Source organism: Hippopotamus amphibius, chromosome 6 (genome assembly GCF_030028045.1).
Source record: "Hippopotamus amphibius kiboko isolate mHipAmp2 chromosome 6, mHipAmp2.hap2, whole genome shotgun sequence".
In the NCBI taxonomy this organism is placed as follows: Eukaryota; Metazoa; Chordata; class Mammalia; order Artiodactyla; family Hippopotamidae; genus Hippopotamus; species Hippopotamus amphibius.
In genome coordinates this window covers 16,147,950-16,168,355 of record NC_080191.1, presented here as the reverse complement: position 1 = coordinate 16,168,355, position 20,406 = coordinate 16,147,950, and the positions used below count along the sequence as shown (strand labels likewise).

General features: G+C 39.7%; 1 pseudogene; it reads right to left on the bottom strand.

Annotated features, from left to right (window-relative positions):
• Window positions 1-4,483: 4,483 nt before the first annotated feature.
• LOC130856139 (H/ACA ribonucleoprotein complex subunit 3-like) lies at window positions 4,484-4,671 on the bottom strand (annotated as a pseudogene).
• Window positions 4,672-20,406: the final 15,735 nt, after the last annotated feature.

Here is a 20,406-nt window from a genome sequence, read left to right as displayed (position 1 = left end):
CAAGTTCTATTGCACAAGAAACAAATAGCAATAGAATACGAAGGTCATAGGTGAGTGACGGGGGCCTGTGGGTGGATGGCAATGGACTTATGAACTTGATTTCAAATCATCACTGATCAGAACCAAGAGTCTTTAAGGTATTTGATTGTTACTCAGGTACTGTAAGTAAAAACAGAGAATTAATTATATAGGCAGAGAATTCTTCATGAAACTGACGGGCAAGAATACAGCTGGGACCACCAAGCCACCAGGAATCTGTAGGTCAGCTCCCTTCAAATCTCTCTGAATCATATCTTGGCTTCTCTCGTCTGCTTCCATTTTTTTTCTGGCTGCAGATGGGTTTTCTTTACTTCTCGGCCCCAATGGCCCAATATGACAGCCCTGTGGCTCCCAGATTTCCATGACATTACCAGCCACATGCAGCAACTAGAGGTCTCGTCCCAAAGCCAAATTATTGGGGAAAAGAATGTGATTGGTCCATTTAAGGACAGGTGTATGTAATGAGAGTCCTTTTCCCCTCTGGTCTGACTACAAAAACTAATTTTTTAATAAGGAAAACACCTTTAAGATGATCTTTCAGATCTGGTCCCACTTAATAATTGCTAACATTTTCTGAGACACTTCTAGTTTTTTTATGTGAAATAATTCAATTAATAGTCTGGACAACCCTACAATTAGGTATTATTTTCATCCCCACTTTACAAACTATGAAACTGAGACTCAGAAAGGCTCAGTAAATTTTCAAAGGTCACGAAGCTAGTAAATGGCAGAGGCAGCTTTTCAAGCAAAGGAGTCACAGTGGACCCTCAGAGTAATCAGTCTGTCCAATCCAGAGTCCAGGAGAGAGGGAAACCGATGTGCCCAGAGCTGCAAGTTCACAAGTGACGGAGCACCTCCTCGACACAGTCTAGATACCACCCACCTTTCTCATGAGATAAAATAAATATATTCCAATTTTAAAATGCAATTTAAGTCAGTGTGCCAACAAAAACTAGGGAGCACACAAAATACACTAGCAACCAAGACTAAAAATTATTGCCTCCGAAGGCAGTCAGGCACACATCGTGTATACCATATTTAGAGAGACACTCAATCTACAGGTCCTGGGAATTAAATTATTTCCTCAGTTCATAAGAATTGAGAAAGAAATTAAAAGAGTTTGTGTTGGGGTAAAAAGCTTTCTAACCAGGTTTGTTCGCTGGAGTTAAAGGACAGTTAATTTTAAAATATGTGCACTTAAGAACAGCGTTTGATCTGCCAACAAGTAAACCAGGAATTTTCAATAAAATGGAAAAAGTTTTAAAGTCTGGAAGTGATATAAAATTGTCATGAAAAATAAAATGTTTCAGTTGTGTGATAGCAGCTTGGTGCCAGGTCTGATAGACACTATACGATCCAGAGATTTCCCAAACCAGGGGCATATGGTGAAGAATTGTTCTGTATACCAGTCAGGTCTGGTACGGTACCCGCCTTTTAGGAGTCAGCAATTAGGAGATACTCGAGTGTCAGTTTTCTTCTAGCTTCAGTTGGAAGGGAGAGAGAGGTATGGGGAAAGTCCTCCCTGTTTTTCATAGTCATGGTTGCGATCTCTGGACATACTGCCAGATGCCTTGGGTGTACTCGCTCATGGATGATCTCACATTGTTCTCAAACAGCACCTATGCTGTCAATCAATACAATACTTTTCAGAGAGGTGAATCTGCTCCTAACTCGACAGTCCTGTGGATGTCACAAAGGCAACAATAGTTTCAACGGCTGAGGTGGGGAAACAAAAGTTGCAAGATTAGGAGAAACTAAAATTCGAAACAAATTCAAGGAGAGTTCAGTAGGACTGAACAGGACCGTCATCAGCTAAGAGCAGAAACTTGAATATGGTCATCACAGGCTTCCTAAGGAAAGAGCCTGGCTGGAATTTGAGCGCGCAGAATGCACCGTGGGAAGCCCTAAAATGTACTTTTCCTCCCTGGTCCTCAGCAAATGAGCCTCAACTTCAACCCCAGAGAACACAGCTAAGTACCTTGAAAAGCTCCACTTCAAGACGAGAAAGAATATGAATTAGAGAAACTCAAAGTTCGTTGAGTATAAAGTATCCACAGGCTTATTAAAAATGAAATGTCCTGGTTGAAAACATTAACTCCAGTCACCATATACGCTATATAGGAATCATCAATGTCCAAAGATATGAACGCAAAATGTTACACTCACTGCGTTACACAGAATAAACATATCTGTCCCTTAGTGGTGTGGGAGGCTCTGGAGGAACTCATTCTACTTCAGACACAACATCATTTGACACCATTTATCATTCAGCTAAAGACGTGTGAAATTGCTACTTAACACAATTCCCTTCAACGGTCTGTCACATTGAAAACCAGCTCTCGCTGTTTGCAATATGTGTTCTCTCTATAAATTAATATATTATAAGTGGAGTCAAAACCACAGCTAATATTGACATTGCCATATGATTAGGCGAAGGTCCATTACATGTTCAGGAACTCCGGGTTTCAGCCTTGCACGGATAACGTGCACAGTAACTAGGTCCACATTCCCTCCCTCGCTCTCCCCTCTCTCCTCCTTCTTCTTCTCCAGGAACCCTTTGAGGACCTTCCCACCTTATCCCTTTTTCACTTGCCCTGCTTTCCTTATTCTGCCTTTCTTATGTCCCTCTGGATTGCAGCTTATCTTCTCCAAATGTGAATGTAAAAATCCCTTCAGAGGGCCGCTTGATAGAATTTGATAGCACGACTACTGGAAAGACCTGGGGGTGGGGTGGGGAAGCATTTAATGCTTTGCAGAAAAATCATCCTTCCCTACAAGCAGAAAGCACAACCCATTAGCATTCCACACAGGCTGTTCAAAGCTTTCAAATGACGAGGCTGAGCTGGTCTTGCTCTCTCCCCAGGCTCACACATCCCAGGGGTGCCTCCAACCTGGAGCCTCCGTGCACACGGCTGGCACAGCATCTGGGATTTTATCACCACTGCAGAGAGTGAGTCTGGATGGACCCACTGCTGGTTACTCCAAATTTTTTTCGTGACTGAATGGCTTGATATGCATTAACTCGCTTGGTATTCTTTGTAGTTGATTTTTGCAGATATTTGCTCTTTCGACACATTTGTATTACAAAGAGGAACATATGGCTCCCAAAAAACTATTTCTATATGTATAGGTTCCAGAGTTTTCAGATCTTTTTGTTTCTGATTTAGCGTTTCAAAAAAAAAAAAAACTCCTTTTTTTTTTACACTTTAAAAAGTGGTTTTTCTACAAGAAACCCGTATAATCATACTTAAAATTCCTTAAGGTCAATGGAGTTTGAATATGTACATTTTACCTAGGAGATAAATAATGTTCTTCAGGAGGCTACAACAAGCAAGAAATACAAAGAATGGATTCCCATGGAACAAAAATGTAGAGGGTTACCAGACCCATCTTGCCCCTTATCTGGCATTTCTCCGAGCCCCCACTCACCCAAAGTCACACAGACTACCTCCACCATCACTACACTCATGACCATTGGGACTCAGAGGCCACACTCCCTTGACAGCTGGAATGCACAGAGTAACATGGGTGATGTGGAACTAATGGGAATAAAAAGTAATCCTGCCAAATCAAAAACAGAAAAGTGGGTGGACCTGTTGTGTCATGTCTCAGTTCAAGTATCCTGGCCCAGCTGGGGAGGAAAACTGTAAAGATGATACCTATCTGTTTACATTGTTTTAAGTGTTGAAATGAGTACCTGATAACCTAAGGACAGAGATTTTCAGCTATGGAAATTATAGTTACTTGTAGCTACTGATCACAAACTTATTCTGTGATGATTAGAACAAAAACAGTTGAATCAAACTTCACTGATTTACTTCTATAATACAAAATAATTATAATAAATATTATATTTCATAGCAAAATACCAAAACAAAATGGTTAAGTGTATGACTTCAAGGTCATTCTGCCTAGTTTTCAATGCTGGCTCTGTCACTGATTAGTTCATGACCTTGATCTAGTAACCTATCCTCTCTAGGCTTCTGTCCTTGTATTCAGTTAATATTTAATAGATATTAGCTGCTCTTACTATTTTGAGTCATTTCTGTGTTCATAAAGAAACATTTATACTGTTTGAATCAGGGTAAGCAATCTTAGCTGGTATAACAAACAACTCCAAAATTTCAGTGAGCTTAATTCAACAAAAGTGTTTTCTGTTCATGTTGCAGGACGAGATGTAAGGGTAGTACTTTTTTTTTCTTTCAGATCATTTTAATAACCTGGCCGTGATCCCAAGTATGAAAAGAAGATTCAAACTTCTTCCCTTTAAAGGGGATTCTACCATGATTGCCTCACAAGAATGATCAAAGGCAACGATGAGACCAGATCCCAGGGAGCAAAGGTCAAAGGAAGGCTTCAAGGCTCACAGATTGAAGAGCTTGGTTTCAGAAGGTCTCTGGAGGGCTAGCAGGCAGCAGAAGAGACATGAAATTTTAAGAGATCCTCAGAGGATGGGTTGCTGGGTCATGAGCACCTTGAAGCATTTCTTGGTGGTGATTCGGTGTTGAGAGTATTTGTTGGCTGGGGAGAACCCAGCAGGATGGGCGGAACAGGTCTGTTGCCCATAGGGTCAAGGTTTTTCAGCATACAGGCCCAGTCTCTGTGCTCGTTGAGGTAATAGTGGGGAAACATGACCACACCGAAGTCCAAGGTTCCAATTCCGTCCACAGCTGCCTCTAACTGACCCGTGTAAGGGTAGTTCTGCTCACCAGTGTGGGACCCAGACTCCTCCTGTTTAGTAGCTTCTCCATATTCTATGGCCTTGGAGTCCAACACTGGATCTTCTCCATCTAGTCTACAGAAAGGGAGCTCAAGAGAGTGCAGAAGTATCCTGCATCGTGGCATGCGGGATCTTCCCGGACCGGGAATCGAACCTCTGTCCCCTACATTGGCAGGCGGATTCCTTTTTTTTTTCTTTTCTTTTTTTTCTTTTTACCTTTTTTTAAGAACTTTTATTGAGATGCAATTGACATACAATAAACTGCATATATTTAAAGTGTACAATTTGATTTTTTTTTCTTATTAGTAATGTACATATGGCGATCCCAATCTCCAAATTTATCCCACCCCAACCCCCTCCCCCACCCCGGCCCATAGTAGGTGCTCAAAAATTGTTAGCTAATTCATTAATTGTATATGAATTTACAAATCTTAGGCATGTTATACACCAAATACCCTGTGTGAGACTGTACAACATCCTTTCCATAAACCTTTCAAAACCTGTGTGTGTATTTCATACTCTCCCTTTACTTGACTAAGAGAAAAACAGAATATCCTTTGCAATCAGAGGATAAAACCAAAGCCCTAAAGCAACATTAAGTTCCATATTTTCTAATAATCCTGCTACTTATTTCTCCTAGTCCTCATCTCAGCTTCTCTTGGTTATTTTTCTGACAGTCCTGAGAGTGGAAAAGAGTAATGGTGCGAGGTATTTTATGTAACCTGATAACAGGTATTATTGATCAAGAACGTTATCTTCCTCACAATTTATCTCATAACTCTCATTTAAAATGATCTAGAATTCCACTTTCTTTTGCAGAATGTCCTGAAAACCAATTAAATTGAGAGTATCATTTTGAAGAATAATGTACCAACTAACCTTCACAAAACGTAGACCTGTTAAATAGAAAGAAAATATTACATGATTCAAATCTAAAGGTGACTTGTATCTGTCAGGTCATTGAAATACACCAGCACATTATTTCTTCCATGATGATACCCTACAAGAGTTAACTCAGAAATGTGTCAGGAATTATGTTTATTTTATAGAAGCTATATATATATTTTTTCAATGGGGTAAAAATCCCTTCAAAAAGTACTACTTGGTTTTGTACTTTTGAGTCTAGGAGAATTTGTTTCAATCACTTTCCAGCAAAAAGAATAAACTGCCTATATATTGTTGGTAAAATGGAATCACAAAATAGAACTGAATTACCTTCCCAGTACCTTGTGATAAGACAGCACCAAATAACATATTCTGAATATTTACCAGATGGTAGTCTGGATACTTTGAGGTAGGGGATACTATTACTATCCCCATTTTACAGATGTGAAAATGGAGACTGGGAGAAGTTAAGTAACTTGCCTAAGGTCATGGTGCTAGTTTGGGGCAAAGCTAGAATTTGAATAGAGAATCTTGCTCTAGAGTCCAAGTTCTTAGCCACAATCAGTCCTTAAAAACTAGAGGGTGACAAACTCTCTGAAACTGATACACAATGCAATGTGTTAAATATTTCTCACGCCATTTCTGGGTAGAAAAATAACCACTTGGCATTCCAAGCCAATGGTTGATCCCTAGTCCTGAATATAGGAGGGAAAGTGATGAAAATAAGGAAACTGTTTACTAGTTTCCTCCTGCCCCTCTCGTCACCAAAGACATCTCCCTCTGAAGAGAGGTGTGCTCCAAGCATCAGACTGACTCTGGACAGTATGGAAATGTGATGAGGGCAAAGAGAAACCAAGAACTCCATGGTGTAATCTCCCAACGGGAATGAGGTAGGCTAGGATGACAGTGCCGCAGGCTCTTCAGTAGTCTGTGTTCACTTTGAAGACCACATTTCCTTGCCTGAATTCCTGGTCCCAATTCCGATTGAGGGAGTTGGCTTTGATAGGAAGTCACACAGCCAACGCCCAGGAGGAGGAGCCTCCTGGAGAGGGGTGGGGGCTACTCTACAGAGGATGCCGCCCCTCCCCCTCTCCGCGAAGAAGCAAGGCTCAAGTTTACAAGCAAGCCACAGAGCGGATGTCCTTTCTCCAACTTTTACAGTAGGGATAATGGATAATGGATGGATTGCAAAAGAAGATATTCAAATGTTCTTGGTCCTTTTTGCTTTTCTTCAGTTGGTGTTTGCCATGCAAAAGGTGAAAGCCTTTGGGTTTTTAGGTTTTTGGTGGGTTTTAAAAAAATTTTTTTTTGTTTGTTGGGGTTTTTTTTTTTGGTACACTGAAGGGTATTAACGTTTTATGGAGAGGAGATGGATTGGTCTTTTTGAAGTGCTTGCTTTGCTGTTACTGCTCAAAGAACGAAATCAGTTCCGCATAGCTGAGGCTCTCATAGTAGCCTGGGAGGCCAGAGGCACATCATGTTTCCACTTTCTGAACCCAAGGCACACAGCTCAGAGAAATTCATGGGATAGCTCAGATCTGCTTAGAGCCACTTGCAAATTAGTAGCTATAATTGGATGAAAACTACCCAGCTGTTGTTTGGTGCTAAATGGTGCCGCATGGAGAAGCCCCTCTTGTCCCCAGTGGGAAAAACGCCTCAGTCAGACTGCAGATTAGAGAAGAGTGAGGAGCCCTCTCAGGCCTCAGAGAGTCTGCTGCTTTTGTGCAAACATTCCAAATTATTATGTAATGAGAAAACTTGGAAACCATTTCAAACATTCACCCAGCCATTCACAGTGAATGAAGAAGGCACCATCTTCCCTTGGTCTTCCTCTTCGTCATGCCCGAGAGCTGAGCAGAGTACGCTCCACGAGGAGACACAAGCCCTTCCTGCTCTCTCTCCTGCTTATACTCTCCCCCTCAGAACTCTCAGGCCACCCGTGTCCTCATCGTGGCAGTTTCACAGCTAAGATTTGCTCCTGGGCTCACAGCAGTCTAGGATTTCCTAATGCATTCAAGGGGCCACTGCTCTGATATATGTCCGTAGTTTTACCCTTAACCAAATTATGATATTTTATCTTTTACAAAACGAAAGTTTTGTAAAGTCTGACTCGTGACCCAAGTGACCTAGAATAAATCATCAAGAAATCTCGGTGCCTCAGTTGCCTCATCTGTCGAATGAGGATAGTAAAGTTTGGGGGAAGAGCAAACATGAAAATCCTGTGAAGAGGTTCCAGCTTGTGGCAGGCCCTCTGCCCTTTGTCTATTGCCCTCGTGGTTAATTTCATGCCCTGAGCACCATGGAGCTCTCCATACTTGCTGGCAAAGTTATGCAACCAAAAATATTTAGAGCCATTAAGGCCATCCCAAATTCGCACATATTTATATGAACTTAAAAGTTCAGTTGCTCAGTTACACTTCTTAAATCTTATAATTTCAGCAATAGAAGAATAAATAACATGAAGATGAAAAATGGATTGAAGACATCATTACCCCAAACTTCACCCACGTGAAGGGTTTTACACATCGATAACATCTTGACCAAAGAACGAAATTTCTTCAGAGCACTAAAGAGAGATGAGGAGGAAATAATGGTAAGTGTTCCACTGCCATTTCCCTACCTTTCCTTCAGGATGGTTCCCTGTTCATCACTGGTAGGAGGCTACCTCTGAGACCCCAGGCCAAATCATCATATCAGTAGAGTCTGAAAACAGTAAATTTCTGTTTCTACTCTAGGCATCGGAACAGCGTACTTTATAGTGGGCTACAGATGCTAAATTATTTGAATCTTCGTTCAGATGTTCCTAATTTACATTGTCTGTGGCAAATAAAAAGATAAGTACAATCCATATTGCAAATGCATCAGACCATGATAAATCTGCAGCCTTCTTTCTCTGGGCCTTCTCCACCTCGTGGAATTTATATTGAAGTCATAATAATGTCAGACCTACACTATGAATATCTTCCTGCTAATTATGCCTAGTTTTTAAAACAGTGCCCATTTATGAAGACAGTATTATGGTATTCTTGATTATACCCTAAATAATTCTGTAAACATAAAACATGCTGAATAATATTGGAATTCCACTAAAGAACTGCAATAAAAATAAAACTATCACATGCATTCCAACGGTTTTTTTTTTCTTTTTATGAAGAATGCTTTTGATGAGATGCAACATTCTTTGAAAAAAAATCCCTGAACAAAAAAATGCATAGATATTAATTCTGATTTCAGTTTAATCCTAGAAATAAAAGTTACAGAATTTAGCTCAAAGAACAATATCAAAACAATAATGGTTATAATTATAATAGTACTAATCATAACAAATAATATTTGAGTTCTGAGCTAGTTATGTCTTAGGTATGATGCCTCTATGTTTTGAAGGCATTACTCTTTTAATCCTCTCATGGATCCTTTAAAGTAGGGGCTTTTCTTAACCCCATTTTATGGTCAAAGATACTGAGACTTAGAGAGATCAAGTTCTTTTCACAAGGTCATATTGGTGCTGTGATAGAACGCAGATTAGCAAGACTGGCTTTGAGGTCACATTTAAAATGCTTGATTTTACGAGTTTTCTGCCAGAAATGGCAGAAAATTTCTCCAGTTAGACTTAACCTATCTCATCAACTCTTTTTTTTTCTTCCCTAAAAGGAGCTAGTAGACAAACTTACACTGGTAGGTCTCGTAGGCAGAGTTTCAGTAGCTATAGTAACCACGTAATGTAAATGTCCAAGAATCAGGCTCTTATTCCAGGTCAGATGTGTTAGCACACGGGTCACAGTTGGACCACCTACAACCCCTGCGGCTGGTTTTCCTCCTAATGCTCCCAACCACCCAGCCCCACCTCACTTCACATCCTGCCACTGAGTTCACAGCTTTGTCCACTGGGAGAGTTTCTCAGAGCAGTGGCAGCAACAACATGTTCTTACAAAACCAAAGCAGCTGATGGGGCAGTGTGGCGTTCCAACCTGTTCTTCTGACATTTTAAAATCTTGATTCAGATTCCAAAGCTTAATTTACATCCAGTTTGGCCATGTTTATGGTTCTGAAGAGTGTGTTCAACTCTGCAGCTGTGTGACAGAGTCTGGGTGTGGGGGGCGGGAATTGTTACTTCCGTACCTGTGATGGTCACCTGTACCTGTGACACACACATGAATCTGGGACAGTCCCATGAGTTGATGGCAAAGTGGAGAGCTGGGTTCAGAGTACTTGAAGTATTCCATTTCATTCAAATGAACAATCCTAAATTTAGTGAACAAAATTAATAATTAAGATACACCGCATGTGCTAGAGACACTAAAATGTGATTTACTCACTTTGACATATAAAAAAAGACAAATCAGATTTCCCTATAATTTAAATTTTAAAATCCAATCTACTTTTTAAAAAAAAACTAAAAGGCTAATAGCTTCATTAAACTACATTTTTCCCACAACATCATCTCAAATCTTAGTGTAATTAAGTGATCTGGAAGCTTCTATATACAGCTATTTGAAATATATGAATAGCCTGGGGTTACCCCACACCCCAAGACATCACCCCCCACACACAAACCTCACACTTAACAAAAAGGAAATGACTCCTTGGAGAAAAAATAGAAACATTAGCAGAGATCTGTGCAAATGATTTTTTCTGATCAATTATAATTTATTAAATAGGATTTGGTCTGAAATAAATATTGCAAGGTTTAAGGTACATGAATTTTTTTTAATATTTAGAAGGTTTATATTCACATCCTCGACAGAATCTTCTTTCCAGGGGATAAATGAAAAGGAAAATCCAGTTCAATTCATTTCTTCCAATATAGCACACTAGAACTTACTCATTTAGACCCCAGACAATGTCCCCTCTAGTCAACTCGTCCCCTGAGCCTGAATGGAGGGAGACTCTCTCAATGTATGCTCAGCCACCAGCTACCACAAGTCACTTAAGTAAACACAGAGGCACCTTGGTGAAAGCAATTGCATGGTCTGAATACCATCAACTGACACTTCTATTCAGTGACCCTCTCAGGTCTCAGAAATGGTCTTTTCAAATTCCCGGTCTTGAGGTATTGATTTCAATCAGCAGCTTTTCCTAAGAGCATCATTTCAAAAATAGCCCTGTCACAATTTCTACCATCTCATCTTAGTTTCCTCTGGGTTTTGTATTCCTATTTGAAACGATTCAGCGAGATGACACCAGAGGGTTTTACGGAGGCATTGATTCAACTTCATGCATAGGCAATAGAATTTATTCTCCTGTATATGAGAAAACAGTGATATATCAGTCTGGTGGAGGGAGGTTTATACAGTCTAGTTACTTTTTTTTCTCTTTTTGAAGAAGTAAAAACCTCAAATTAGACCAATCTCATCGCAAAATTCTCATGCTTACTGATGAACTGGTGACTTAAATCTGCATCAATTCTATCCTTTCAGGTTCTACTAGGGATAGATTTTTTAAAAATTAAAAAGATATATGGCAGGTGTGCTCACATGTGATTAATTCCAATGTAGATTTTTTACTAATTGGCCCCTGGCATCTATATGATATTCAGTTTTTCTCAAGTTGTAATTACGAGCTGCCTAACAAGTATTTATTTGGTGACAGTGATCAAAAGAAGGCTGAGTCATTCGTTCACTTTGCAGTAAGAACGTGGAGGTCCAGAGTCCCCCATAATCTTATCTGTTAAACAATTCTGGGATTGCCCTGATAACTCTTCCATGACAGATAAATTCAGATTATTTTTCTATATCAAGGAGAAAACAAAGGGAACAAACCTTAATTCCTTTTTATGCTCTAAACACTGTAATATATACTTTACATATGTTCTTTCATTTAACCTTTACATAGATCTTTTAAGGAAGTAATACCACATTTTACAAATGGCAAAACAGACTGATATTAAGTGACCTGTCCACATCATTAGTAGGAGGCAGAGTTGGATTTTGAATCCAGGACTTCAGAACACAAATATAGGCATAATTGTAGCATAATCTATGTACCTGGTGTTATGTGAAGTGAGGGGCATTTACAGTTGAACAATATGTGGTTCCTGTCCTTGAAGAGCCCATATTTGAATAGGGGCAAATACAAGAAAACTACCACAACTGAAAAAATAGAGGAAAAGGTTTGAGGTTACATTGAATATGGAAGTATATTAAGAGAATAATTTGATGAAGCAGGTTTTGGCCAGGAATGCAAAGATGTTTCAACATTAGGAAAGAATGTTTCAAATTAGGAAATTAGGAAAGAAATGTACTATTATCTTGAGGGCCAAAAAGGCATTTGATAACATTAAGAACCTGTTATTGATGTCTAAAAACTTATTAATAGAGAAATAAAAAATAAAAATTGCAAATTTTAGAAAACAAATGTTATTGTTTACCTAGAAAATCCAAAGGGATCAACTAAACACTATTAGACATGAGTAAATAGAAGATAATTGGTACAAGATATATATACAAAAATTAGCACTTTCCTATACACTATCAATTCCAAAGTAGAAAAAAAAAGTTATAGAGCAAGGTCCACTTGTTAACAGTTCACAAAATTACTGAGTACCTGGGAATAAAGTCAAGAAATACACAAGACTACATGAAACAAGATAGGAAACTGGTAAAGGACAAGGATGCAGTCTCATATTCTACTGGGCAAAGAGTCCACTTTTAGTGTCTTTGGAAGACAACTGTGTAGTCCTTCCTGAAACTGAAGATACTCTTTGACCTAACAATTTTACTTCTAGGAATCTATTCTACTGAAACTCAGTCACAAAAAGGATCTATCTGCAAAGATGTTTTTTGTATATATGCATGTAATGTAAAATACTAAAAATTGGAAAGAAATAGATATCTATCAAAAGGGGAATAGATATGTAAACCATGGCACAGCCATACTATAAAATATTGTATAACCATTATAGAAAATAAGAGATGTATAGAAACTGACATAGAAGGATGATGATGACACATCATTAAATGAAAAAGAAAGGTGGCAAAATTGTATGTATTCTCTCTATTACTGTACACGTTTCTGTATTGTCAAATTTTTAACTCACCTATTGTTTTTATTTTTTATTTTTTATATTTATCTATTTATTTATTTATTTATTGGCTGTGTTGGGTCTTTGTTGCTGCACACGGGCTTTCTCTAGTTGCGGCGAGCAGGGCTACTCTTCGTTGTGGTGCTCGGGCTCCTCATTGCTGTGGCTTCTCTTATTGCAGAGCACAGGCTCTAGGCACATGGGCTTCAGTAGTTGTGGCACATGGGCTCAGTAGTTGTGGCTCACGGGCTTAGTTGCTCCATGACATGTGGGATCTTTCTGGAGCAGGGATCGAACCCATGTCCCTTGCATTGGCAGGCGGATTCTTAACCACTGCACCACCTACGAAGCCCCTCACCTATTGTTTTTAAAATTTAAAAAAGATCTTACAACTCACTGTATGCTTGATAAACATGATAGCAGAAATACAAACCAAGTACAGTGAGAGCCCAGAAAGAAAGTGTAAAACGTTCCCAAAGGGACTCAGCCTTCAAGCATCACTTGAGAACTCTGTGCCATGAAGGGTGAAGAGGAACTTTTTTTTTAAGAACTTTTATTAAGAGATAATTGACATACAATAAACTGCATATATTTAAAGTGTACAATTTGAATTTTTTTCTTATTAGTAATGTATATATGGCAATCCCAATCTCCCAACTCATCTCACCCCAGAAGAGGAACTTTCTTAATAAAGAATGGCTGGGGCTTCCCTGGTGGTGCAGAGATTAAGAATCTGCCTGCCAATGCAGGGGACACAGGTTCTATCCCTAGTCGGGGAAGATCCCAGATGCTGCAAAACAACTAAGCCTGTGCACCACAACTACTGAACCTGTGTGCTACAACTACTGAACCCATGTGTTACAACTACTGAAGCCTGCGTGCCTAGAGCCCATGCTCCACAAGAGAAGCCACTGCACTGAGAAGCCTGAGCTCTGCAATGAAAAGTAGCCCCCACTCGCTGCAAGTAGAGAAGGCCTGCAGCAATGAAGACTCCATACAGCCAATAAATAAATAAATAAAAAATAAAGCACAACTCTGCAAAAAAAATAAAATAAAAAATAAAGAATGGCTGTGGAGCGTTCTGCACAGAGAACAGCCTGGGCCAAGACCTAGGAGAGTGAAAGACATAGCACATTCCAGGCAGACTGAAAAACCCAGTGCAGTGGAAACCTAGGGTGTCTGGGGTGGGGGCAGATGGAGAAAAGACCAAGGAGGTAGTTTGGGGCTCAGTTGTAAAGCACCTAATGTGACAAGCTCAGGGATTTACACTTCCCTCAGCCACAACAAGGATACAAAGGGCCTTTTTATGTACGTGAATGGCATAAATTCTGGAAGAAGACCTTGTGAAGAGTAGGGGAGATGTATTGTGTAGAATAAAGGAGGAAAGTTTGAGGGGAAAGAGAGGGATTTTGGAAAGAAAGGAAGGAAGTCGAGTTTGTGGTTGTACCTCACACAATGACAAGGAAAAATTTGGGGGAAGTATTCTTACAAATGAATCTGTGTCATGTAATACAACTTAGAAATATGGAATATGCATCAGAAGTGCAGAAAAAGGCCCAGGCAAATTAGGAGGCGAACTGGGTTTGAGAGGGGAGCAGAGGTGGAGACGCAGTCCTCGTACTCACCTAAGCTCACACTCCCAAAGCATCACATACACATCATCTCCTTCAGTATACAAGTAACAGGGGAACATCCTTTACACGCGAGAGATGTCAGGTCTCAAAATCAGAAGGTTGAAAGCAAGTTGCAACCCACCCCCCATAAAGACAACATGAAGCAACTACAATGTTTATAGAATCCAGAATGTTATTATGGGTAACACAAGCCACAAGAAGTTTTATACAATTGAGTGTAGAGCAAGATAAAATAACCTGAAATACATCACCATCATTGGTGAGGAAGCGTGTAGTCACTCATCCGACACGTGTTTATCTTGTTTCTATTATCTTGTGCGGGATCTGTGCTGGGGGCTGGGGCTGTAGGGAACAGGAGGATAGGGAACAGTCCCTGCGATGAGGGTATTTCCAGCGAATGAAAGAGCCCAGACAAGCACTTGTGACTAGAGGACTTCAGGGAGCAGCTGCCACGCTGGCCAAGAACATCAGCAGAGGTAGTTCACAATTCGTGAGTCCCGATCCACCTGCAGATGCGTCAGCCCAAGGGGAGGCCACAAGGGGCGGGCATGGGAGGAGGGGCAGCACGGGGGAAGTGGAGGAGGAGCGGAAGGGCATTCAGGGCTCACCCTCAGCTCTGCCCCTGACTGCGAACCTCTGACTCTGGGGCCACACGTGCTTTTGTCTGTTCTCCAGTAGCAAGCTAGGTATCGCCCGTGGAGGCGCTGGGTATGTGTTAGTTGGACGCTGCCTGGATGACAGATGAGGGGGACGTGGAACACTGCATGATCACATTCTCAGAGGCCTGTGAGAGTAAATGCCAGCCTCTACCCTGCACTTGCTGTACACGGAGGGCCCCACAGGCTTTGCTTCATTGAATGTCCAGCACAGCTTTTTTGAGATCCAGAGCCCCCCATCTTCATCTGACACAGGAAAGTCACCTGGTTCATGAGATAAGCAGGCAAAGACACAGGTCTATTTTGGGATGGTTTATGGCCAGGTCTCCTTTTTCAGAGATTGTATGTCATATGATATTGTGCCAAATTTTATTCTTTTCTCAAGCTCCCCTCATTGGGAAGAGATACTGAGATGGTTCAAGAAAGCAAGGACTACAGAGCACCTAGTCTGCAACTCAGAGTGGGATTTAAGAGGCTCTCAGGATTTAAAGCAGCAGCTGTGAGGGTTGAGTGGAGAGTAGCTGAGTGGTAAAGAGGCCTGATGAACTGAAGGCTGACTTCATCTGGGAGACCCTGTGTGCATGTGTGTGTAGGTATGTACCTAAGTACGTGTCAAACGAACCCTAGCACACTTAGTTATACATCTTGGGGAGGAGCTGAGAGGAGTCAAAAAAGAGAGGAAGAAGATGAAGGCCAGCAGTTGAAGAGCTGTGGAAGGGCTGAAGGCTGGGAGTGTTCAAAGAGAGGCCTTGGGGCTTTAAGACACAGGGACAACGTTTCATGCCTGATCTCAGTCTCCTCCTTTTACAAGAGGGCACATACTGAGTGGCAAGCAGTGACTGTTAATTTCTGTAGGTGTACCAGTCATATATACATATTTTTAAAGTCTCATTTAGAGATGGTCACAAGTAAAATGACATTATGTCTGCAGGATGAGGGGAGCTTGAGAAAAGAATAAAATTTGGCACAATATCATATGACATACAATCTCTGAAAAAGGAGACCTGGCCATAAACCAACCAAAGGGGATATGAACAAGTGGTAGAATGCTCTGTCTTATTTCCTTCGGGGGACATTAAGTAGAGCAACAGCAGCGTCCATGAAAGAAAAATTAATTTCAAAAATGAAACTTTCTATCTCTTACATTAAAAGACACTTTCTACATAATTTAACTTTATGCGGAAAAAAAACCAGCACTAATTAGATAGCAGATGTGGGTATTAACTGAAGGTACACAGGTGACTGAAAGACGTATTTTTAAGTAGCGTGAAGACTTGCTAGACTTCGCACCACTTCTCTCCACCCTGGGAAAAAAATTTCTTAGCTATTGATAACCTTTCATTTTGTAGCAGAATTGTAAATGTTTCTTAAAAAGGTATCTATGACCTTTTAAGTTTAAAAATAAGTTTAGCATAGCAGCATGGACAAACCCCATCGTGCCTGATTAACGGCGCATGTGACTAACCCAGAGGCTGAAACTGGAAACTAGAAATGTAGAAATTCACTGAATAATGAACCTCAATTATTTTCTGGATGATTCTTCTCACATTAGATCTCAATTCCCCATTCCTCAGTGAATTTTGGAGATCTTACCCATGAAAAGAGTATATATATATATGTATAAAATACAAAGCTATTGGAAAATCCTCACCAGATACTGAGAATGATTTCCTTATGGCTTGGGAGATACTGCCAAGATTCCCTTTAAGGTTTACTTAGATGGCACTCGAGTCAGATTCCCATATGGAATTACTCCCCACACAGGAGCCTGACCTGGGGGAAGCTGAACAAAGCGGAGATTATTTACCATCTCCCAAAGCAGGGGCTGTTTTACATTTCTCCCACCCTGGATCTAATTCCATCGGTAAATACAGCACATATTAAGTTATGAAGCATAATTATGAAAAGGCCAAGAAGTGCTACAGAGGATCAACCCTCCTGACACTGTGAGGCAGAGGCTGGGGACCGGGGACGGCTGGACAGGCTGCCTGGGTTGCTGGCACCCAGCAGTTACCACCATCACAGAGGAAGCCAGAGACACACTGATGCCAGCAAGCTCATGCCACTGTCAAGGACATCTTGTGGGAGTCATCTGTGTTCGGAGGGGTAGTCTTTCTGTCAGATAACTTTTGGGCAGTTTCCCTTCACATAAGGAAAATACATAATGTGGTAGTTGCAATAGCCCTCTAAGATCTTCCGGAAGAGTGCCCTTGAAGCCAGGCCCTTAAATAATAGAGGCAATACTGACACACATTAGTTCTTGGTGGAGTGGGCTTTGATTGGTCTTTATCCAAAGAGGAAGGAAATTTTTCCATGAAACTAAACAGTATTTAATGACAATCATGAAAAAGTAATACTTTTGTTTTGGCTCATATCCTGAGAATGTTGGATGAAAACAATGTATAGCTTTTACTTACTATTTAACCCACTTGTATTTTGTTAATTGAGAAAGCCTCAAAATTGTTTTCAAGTATTATGAGGATCCTGTTAGGATAATTTTGCTTGTAGCCTGTTTAAGCCCTAGACTTTTCTTGGGATAACACTCATTTAAAAGAAACATCAGAACACTCATTCAACAGGAAGGCAAAATATCATGCAAGCAAGCAGCAGGCTTGGCCTCTGTCTCCCTTGGACCAGTTATCATGTGTCCACGTGATAATGGAGAATGAGCTAGCCCAACCCAAAGGCCACACATCAGCTACTGGAGCCACCACTGACTGGATTGAGGGATCTGTTTTCTGCAGCCACCATTTAGACAATATTTTCTTCCACTTTATCTACTTTATTTTATTTATTTATTTATTTATTTACTTACTTGCATAAATAAAGCAGAGTGAAGTAAGGTAGCGTTTTGGAGTAAACATGCCTGGGTTCAACTTTCATCTCCACCACTTACTTACTTAGCTGTGTCGCTAAGTTACTTAATCACTCTGTCTCACTTTCTTCATCAATAAGGTAGAGCACATTGGTACTTCCCTCTGTGATGGTCTCTATTCAGACTTCAGTGATAATCTGAGCTTGGTTCAATGCCTGGCACATGATGATTCAATAAATGCTTGTCATTTTTATGATGATCTAAAGAATTTACACTTTCAAAGCACATAAGGAAAATCAAAGACTCTCTGTATGTGCTTTCCTATAATGTTCTACAATGAGAAGGATTCTGGTGTCTATCCCATGTGGGGCATATAATATGGATTCCATAAATGTTGTGAATTAAATTGGAAGTGCAGTTATTTTGAAGTGTAAAGTAGGTGAAAACAATTTTATTTTCAGAAATGAAAGCTCTAAAACAAGTATTTAAAGAATCATGTAGGAAAATATCTGATAAATGCTATACTATTAATGGTAATGATATTTTTTGCAGGTTTGTCAAAAAGCTTTATGACATACAAATAACATTTCCATCAAATTAAGAATATATCATGTTGGCTTGTTAGATTGGCTAACGGTTGACAATTTCTGGAGTACATCAAGGTAAATCAGAAATCTCTGGGGGTGGGGAGGCGAGGGAACCATGTTGGGTGCTATGAAAAAAAAGAGAACCACTTGGCAATCTATTTTTGTTTGACCTTAATTCCTAATTTCTAAATTCAAAAAATACTTTGGATTCCAAAATAAAAATTACTCAAGCTATGTTTTTAATGTTTTTCAATGACAACAAACTAGATAATCTCAATATTTTAGGTTTTATATCCCTCTCCCCAGACATTAAACATGTAACCTATACTTTTAAATTTCTCACTTTATTTTGGCAAAGTGGAGACCAAAGAAGTCCCGCTTAAGATGTTCTAATAAAAAACTGAGAAACCATTCTCCAGTATCTAATGAAAATCGGATCCATTACTTAATAGTTCCTGTGCATATGGGCAAGCTTCTATTGCTGGGTCTTAAAGTGTGTGTGTCTCTGTGTGTGTGTCTGTGTGTGTTACCCATTCCAACAGCATCTAGACCTAAAACAATCCGTATTTCTTTCCATTGCTAGTCTTCTAGTTGACAGTCTGTTTTGTTCTATAGAAATTTTTCTTTCAATGAATAATTCAGACTCAAACTGCATATTGGTAACTATATTTTAAACCAAAAAATTCCTCACATAATAAATACATTTTATGCACATTAGCTTCGAATTTACTTCAGAAAGCTATTTACAATATAAATAATTATAAATGGGAACACTTTGCAAGATATCATTGACATAGCTAATATTTTCTACTTTACATTCCAAAGTAAAAGTTCAAATTACAGATTTATACTACAATGTCACTAAAAACTATACATTGCAAGATGGTATTTGAAATATTGGCAATCAGTATCTTCTTTCACAAATATAATCCTTTTATAGCATGTCAGTCAAAAAACAAACAAAATATTTTATCTTTTTTTTGAAGTGCCTACTCATATGTTTCATTTTCTGAAATATTTCCCTTTGGGGAAAAATAATGGAAAAAAAAGTTACAGTACTTCTAAAATTTTTTCCACGCCGATTTCATTTCTTTTGAAATGTAAACACACCAGGGTTGTTGGGTGCAAATTCAACTGTGATTAAATGTGTTCCAGATCAGCAAATTAGGACAAACTTTCCACTATATAAGCTTATAAAAGCAAAGTCCCATGCAGCAAAAGTGTAATAAATAAAATGATAAATGTTTGGTTTTAAATTATTAATTAGGATTTCTTATGTGAACCACCAGTTTTTAAGGAGCACAGCAGAATAGGATCTTGTTACTTGTTTTACAATAGTGTGTATGTGTATATACGCTGTGTGTGTGTGCACATACACACACACACACACACACACACACACACGCACGGTCTTTCTGCATTCCGTCCTAGAAAAGGACCTCTGAGCAAACCCCTGTTTGGGTATGAGCACAATCTCACTTTCTGAGTTCAACATTACCCGTACAACTCTTGTGCACAAGAAATGAGCCCCACACAGAAATGTCCCCCAGGAATATTTTCTATGCATGTGTCCATAGCTGTTCTGTCACTCATTTGAAGTTTAGAATGAAAATGAAAATTTTATCCACAATGCATTTCCCAGTAAGAACTAACCAATCTATTTTGCTGTCTTAGAGTCAAATGCCTATTCACAAAAGCTGACACTGACATGAAAGTTGAATCACTTATTTGGAGAACCACAGGATTCACATTCATTATTAAGTCATTCAGAAAACAGGATGCATCTTTCTGTCCTGCAATTTGAGGGAACGAAGGAACCAAATCTCGGCACTCATACTTCTCAAAGCAAAGAGAGCACGTTGAAGCGTAAGCTGTTCTGCTGGGCAAGGTAAGTGACTCCAAAACAGCCACATCCTCAGCTTTCCAAATATCAGCATTCATTCTGTCACTTCCAAATATTACTAGTACTAATAGAATTGCACTGAATAGTGTAGCAACATCCAGCTCTTGAAAGAAACAGAAAAAAAAAAAAAAAGAGAGAGAGCTATA